This window comes from Natator depressus, chromosome 19 (genome assembly GCF_965152275.1).
Source record: "Natator depressus isolate rNatDep1 chromosome 19, rNatDep2.hap1, whole genome shotgun sequence".
Lineage (NCBI taxonomy): Eukaryota > Metazoa > Chordata > Testudines > Cheloniidae > Natator > Natator depressus.
In genome coordinates, this window is record NC_134252.1 from 6,490,476 (window position 1) to 6,496,626 (window position 6,151).

Here is a 6,151-nt window from a genome sequence, read left to right on the forward strand (position 1 = left end):
AATATTTGGGGTTGTCCTTTTTTTATCCTGTTTTATATTAAATGACCTGACCTTGGCCCTCTGAAAGGAGAGTGGCTTGTGCGGTGGGGAGGTTCTATAAAGATCCAAAGGCTTTGAACACAAAGAACTGGTGGATCTAGCTCCAGTACCTGCTGGGCTATACCTGTATTTCTAACTGGCTCATTGCTGTGAGTTTATAGTGTGTGATTCACGCTTCTCAACTTCCTATGTTTGCGCTGGAGCAAGGACAGCTGGTGGGGATGTTGTTTTCAATTAATGCCTAATTATGTTTTTGCAGCAGGATAAGTTATTGATTAAAGACATTTTGTAAGTACCCATGATCTGGGGTAATCAGTCATTCAAGCAACTTTCCTACTGTTTGGCAATTTCTAAAAAATAAATCTCTTAAACAGCTGCCTTTAAAGTATTCTTTGCAAGGCAAGCCATGTGGAAGTGACAACTGGTGTAAACTAAGCTTTGAAACTGCTTCCCCCCCCAGCTCCAGTCATTTCCTAGTGACCTACAATGGAAAAATAAATTGCACTTGTCCTTTCTTTTTTTTTTTAAAACCAAGTGTCCCCCTCTCCCTCTAGCTTCCTTCATTTATTTTATTTCCCTGCACTAGAAGTTCAGGTCGTGCCTAGGCTGGAGTCTTTTTGTGGTGTTGGAGACCTAGTGCAACGAATGACATCACAAAAGTAAAATCGGAGTAACAAGGCAGGGGACAGATGGTTGCTGGTGGCAGCTGTTTGTTTAGCTGCAGTGGCCGGTACTTTAGTGAAGGGAAAACAACCCTGCCCTTTCCATGGAGAGATTCACAGGGCTCCTTGGGAGCTAGAAGTCTTCATGAGAAGACCAGCCTTGACCTTCCTGCTTTGAAAATGAAAAGCAAGCAGCGTTTTTTTTTTTAAATCTAGGCCTCCTGATCCAGCATCAAGAAGCAAAAAAAGGGCGCAGATCTCATCTTTACAATATTCTTGGCCTCTTACCTTTAAAAAGGAGGCCTGAGGCCTGTCCCACACCAGAACAAAAGGCTTTTCCCCAGCTGTGTGCGGCCACTGCAGGCAAAACTTATATAAGTGTCACAACCACCTCCACAGCAGGCCGGGGGAATCTGTAATCCACCCCTTAGTGATCATGAATCTTCAGCGGAACCACTACACCCGAGAGCCCATTTCCAGAGGACGTGATGCATGCTGCACATCCTGCAGCGTTCAGATTCGGGGTGGGGGAGAAGCTGGAATTCTGGCGGTTTAGTGTGAAAGGGCACTCTGCAACCCAAATCCCTGCTGGGGGGCGTGCCAGCTGCTGGCACTAGTGGGCAGCAGAGAGCTGCTCCTCCCCTAGTCTTTCATCTTTGAGGGGTGATGGCAGGCTGGCATCATTCTGTCAAACCCAGCCAGCTCTTCAGCTCAAGGCTGCAGCTGGCTACAGTCAGGAGCAGGGAAAAGTGATTGGGGCCATGCAAATGGTCTGGAACAAAGTGAGCCAGGGGAACTGGTGTGTAAGGGGGAAGGGGAGACCTCCAGAAAGTCAAACCCGCCGGCGCCGCAGCCTGGAGGAAGCATGGGACAGGGGCTGGCACAGCCCAAGACAAGGCAGGTCTCGTTCAGACATGTCCCTGGAATGGCCGCAGCAGGAGCGGTTACCCTGACGCGTAGGGAGGGAGCCACTGCTGACCCACATAATGATAGAGATTGCTGCAACTGAAGGCCATGACACCTACCCAGTAATGAGGGCAGGCCCCCATCCTGCATCCCACCCCTGCCAACTGCACCCAGCAACACTTAGGAATGGGCGCACCGAAACCAAAAGCAAAGAAGAAGGAAACACTGCCTGCTTCCCAGCGTGAAGGCGGATGCATTGCCTTGGCAGACGGGAGGGGAGGGAGTGGCACTACAAGGTGGCATGTCAAATGCACGATGACCCTGGGTTCCTCCCAGTGCTCCACCTGCCTGATCATCATTTGACGGACATGCGCCCCATAAGGCCAGGTGCATGGCAGCTGTCCCAGAGCTTTTCCAGGCTAATGCCCTGCCTTGTCCCTCATCTGGGGAGGAAACTCCACCTCAGCAGCCAGGCCAGGCAGTCTCAGTGCTGAGACAACACCAGCCCAGCCCAGGTGGGTGGGGATCGCAGGGGGGGAGCAGGGGCTGAAGTGTTGATAGGCGCTTGGTTGGAAAGAAGCTGTAATATACTGGCTGAAAGGGCCCCCCCCACCCCAATCGGAGGATGGCTGGATCACTTCAGCATGTGCAAAGCCGCCCCATTAGCGAAGAGACCCGCTCAAAATGGGCGAGCGAGCGACTAAGAGCCCCTTGGGGCCGGGGCCTGTCTTTGTGGTCTGTGTCTGCCGAGACCCTGACTGGGGCCCTCCCTCGGTGCTACAGGACTGCAAATCAATAATCCTGCGTCATGGCAGCTGCCCGCAAGACGCCCATTACCGGGCCAGGCCTCATACCCAGGAACAAGCAGGGGCGTGACAACCCTGAGCCTGGGCTCCTGAGTGAGAAATGCATGTCATGCTGCACTTTCTGGCCCCTGCAGCCCCCGCCAAGTGCCCAGCTCCTGGCGTGGCAGGGTGGCTTAGTCTAGTGGCACTTGTTTAGTCTAAGCCCCTTGCTTTTTTACCTGTCGGTGCTGCTCGCACACCCGACCACCAGGTGGCCCTCCGGCCATGCCCGAGTCTCAGGGTCTGCAACAGATGGCACTTCGTTTTGCCAGCCAATATGCAGGGGAGACAATAACCCTGAGCCTGCCTGGTCCCCGCCCCCCCATCTCCCGTATGCATTTGCTTTACTTCGTCTGCACTGCCAAGCTCGTTCTGCGGCACCAGGGCCCCTCTGGCCTAGGGCAGAGCGGTGTGTCTGACACACACAGCTCGGTGGGATGCCGAGAGCCAGGCACAGCTATAGCGCTGGGATCAAACGTACCTTGGGTCACAAGTGCAGCGAGCCAGGCGGGCTCAGCCCTTGTACCGAGCGCCGAGTTTTCTACGCTGGTCTGTGCAGAGCAGCCTGGGCGCACAGTGCTGGTTCGCCTCCCGCTTCTGGTGGCTAAAGTGCACTGAAAAGACACTGAATGCACCATCCGTTAAAACCAAGGCGTCCGGTGGCAGACTAACAGATTTAGTTGAGCATAAGCTTCCGTGGGTAAAAACCCCACTGGTGGGGTTTTTACACTAACACGGCTACCCCCTGAGACTTGACCCCCATCCCTTAACAACTTCCCTGCAGGCGCTTGGTCACATCAGCAATGGTTGGCGCTGCCACAGGGAGAGCTGTGTCCCTGTCGGCCCCCCCCCACATGCCAATGTCTGTGGCTCCCTGACCCAGTGCGGGTTTAGCCTCCGCGCACGAGGTGGGAAGACCATCTAGGAGCCCAGACCGCTCAACTGTCCGGCTGGAACCAGGCGGAAGGAAGGACAGTCTGGCTTGAGCACAGTCTGGGCCCACAGGGCGCCTTGAACCGCCACGTGCCTCCTGCTTCCTGTGCAGCATGCGAAGAATTGAGGCTTCCAGCAAAGCAAGCAGCCTCTGCCACCCGGTAGGGTCTGGTCCGCAGCAGCGTGCGCTCCAGCACGTCCCGTTCAAGGCCTCCGTGGGGGAGTCAGTGTGCCCCTTTGTACCCCCGGGACGTGTCTGTTCCTCCTTGTGCTCCTACAGGGGTTTGAGCAGTAAGAAAACTCCCAGGGCAGGTGAGGCCGGAGCCCAGCTGGGCTCTGCAGCTACTGGCCTAGTGTGATTCCTCCCTGGCTGCTGGAACTGGACAGGGAGGGGAGGTGATGCTTTGGGCAGCCAGTGACCCACGGGGGGGGTGTGTGTGTGTGTGTGTGTGTGTGCAGGCTGTCCAGCCACTGGCCCCAGCATGCTTTGCTCTTGCTGCAGCTCGGAGAGCTCCCGCTGGCAATCTAGGCCACCCGAGCACCATCTGTGCCAGCAAGATTATTGCAAATGAAATAAGAAAGGTCTTAGCCCAGAGATTAAATATTTAATAGCCGTGTTTATTCCACGGAGAAGAACATTCCTCCATGAAGGGAGCTGGCAGGGCAGGGCAGGAACTGGCTTTTCATAGCCCTCCCCCCGGTTCCACCTGCAAACCCAGGGAGACTGATGGGTGCATCTCCAGCCCTGACCCTTCGCCGTCACTGCACTCACACTCACGGGTGCAAGCAGGTCTTGACCTAGACGGCTACCCTGGGCCTCATTGCTCTGGCCAGGCCTGTGCATGGAGCACTGTGCGAAGCAGTCCCAGCATGGACACAGCTTGTGCTGGCAAAACTGCCCCGCCCCACCAGAGAAACAAGCTAGAACGTACCCATGTAACTGCGTCTGCCCGTGGGGCTCCTGCCAGCACAGCTCTATCCCTCAGGGTCCCCCCGCTTCACACCCCAGACCAACAGAGCTAGCCCCTGCCTCGCCCAGGGGTTATACAGTGGTTCCACCCAGATCTTTCCGCTTGTTCGGCCTGCCGAGCACTAGCCCTGGGCCAGGCCCAGCCAGCAATTCAGTCTCCATGTTCATCATGGAGCCTGCCCCCCCCACCCCACCCCATGGGGGAGTCTCCCCCCTGCCCCATGGCTGCGCTCACATGCCCGCCTCTCTCTCGAGAGCTGCCGGTGGCTTCTGGGAGGTGAATGAAATAGAGCGGCTGAGAGATGGTGCAAAGCCAAGCCACTGGCTGTTTCCACAGCAACAGCTGAGCGCTGATTTATTTCCAGGGTAATTAAAAATGCCTAGAGCAAAGCAGCAGTGCCGCGCCCCCCCCCCCCGCCACCCACCCAGCCACCCCCGCATTGGGCCACCTCCCCCACAGACCCTTCAGCCCTCAGACACACCACCCCAGAGCCCTCCCAGGCCATGCAGGCTCACAAGAGCAGGCACTGGCAGATGGGGGCCCAAAGGGCAGGGAAATGAAGGGAGCGTGTCCCCCACGTCCCACCCTGAGAGGAGGGGGGGGGCTGTCTCCAGTCCTTCCCCCCACCCAGCACCTTGTCGTCCCCTTGTCTCAAGAGCTGCCTGCAATTTGCATTGGGCTGCAGGTCAGGGAATGTCCAGCTGGTGGGGTGTGACCCGCAAACCCCCCCCCCCTTCCAACTCTCATCCCACCAGAATGGCCCCAGGGGCCCGGGAGCTGCACTAAGCCAAGGGCTGCTGCAAAGGGTTCTTGTCCTGGAGTCGCCCCCTCCTGCAGGCAGGCCTCGAATTCAACTCAGTGCGGCTTAGGAGCCAGCCCCCCTGCTGGCCCCCAACCTGTCTCTGTGACGGTGCCCTAGCCCGCTGGAGGGCAGCTGCCAATCAGGGCCCAGTAGGGACAGCATGGAATTAAGGCTGGTTTGAGGCTGCAACCGCTGAGGGAGAGCATGTCAGCACAGCCATGGGGCTGGGGGGAGACCCGGAGGGAGGACGAGAGACACGGGCAGGGGGCCAGCAGGGCTCCACAGGCAAAACAAACGGGCCAGTGGGCAGAAACATCCAGCAACTACCAGTACGTATGCTCCTCGCCAGCAGGGAGGTAGGTAAGATTGCATCATCAGCCCCCCTGGCATGGAACATGCAGAGGCTTACCAGTGTCTGCCCCCCCCCCCCCCCGGCTGCTGCAAAGGGCCCCGCAGCCATTGGGGAAAGCAGAGGAGAGTGCGGGAGGCAGAGGGTCTCAGGCTAGGGCAGACCCCATTCTGTGTGTGGGAAGCGCTATGGGATCTGTCATGGCCACAAGTAGCCGGGACCTCGGCTTCCCGTCACCTCACAAGCCAGGCCAGATGGCTGCTCTGAGAGACGGAAATAAATGGCCCGTCCCCAGCCGCGTGTTCCCATCACCAGGTACGGATGCAGCCGGATCGGCTCGACGACAGGAAGGGCTTTGGGATGCAGGCGCCACGGTAACATCCACAGCAGCTGCTCCTGGAACGGGGGCTTGTGTGACTCCCCCAGAGCAGCCACTGGGGATCCTGGGGATCCTTGCAATGCCGCGTGCCTGGAGCTTTCAGGATTAGCTCCCAGGATCCCCCCACCCCGAAGGAGTTAGCTCCTGGAGATCCTTTTGGGGTGTGTGAGGAAAGGCTGCCCTGCAGATATGCGTGAAAGGACGCGCTGCAACCCAAATCCCTGCCAGCTGGGAGTTCCAGCTGCTGGCACTAGTGGGCAGCAGA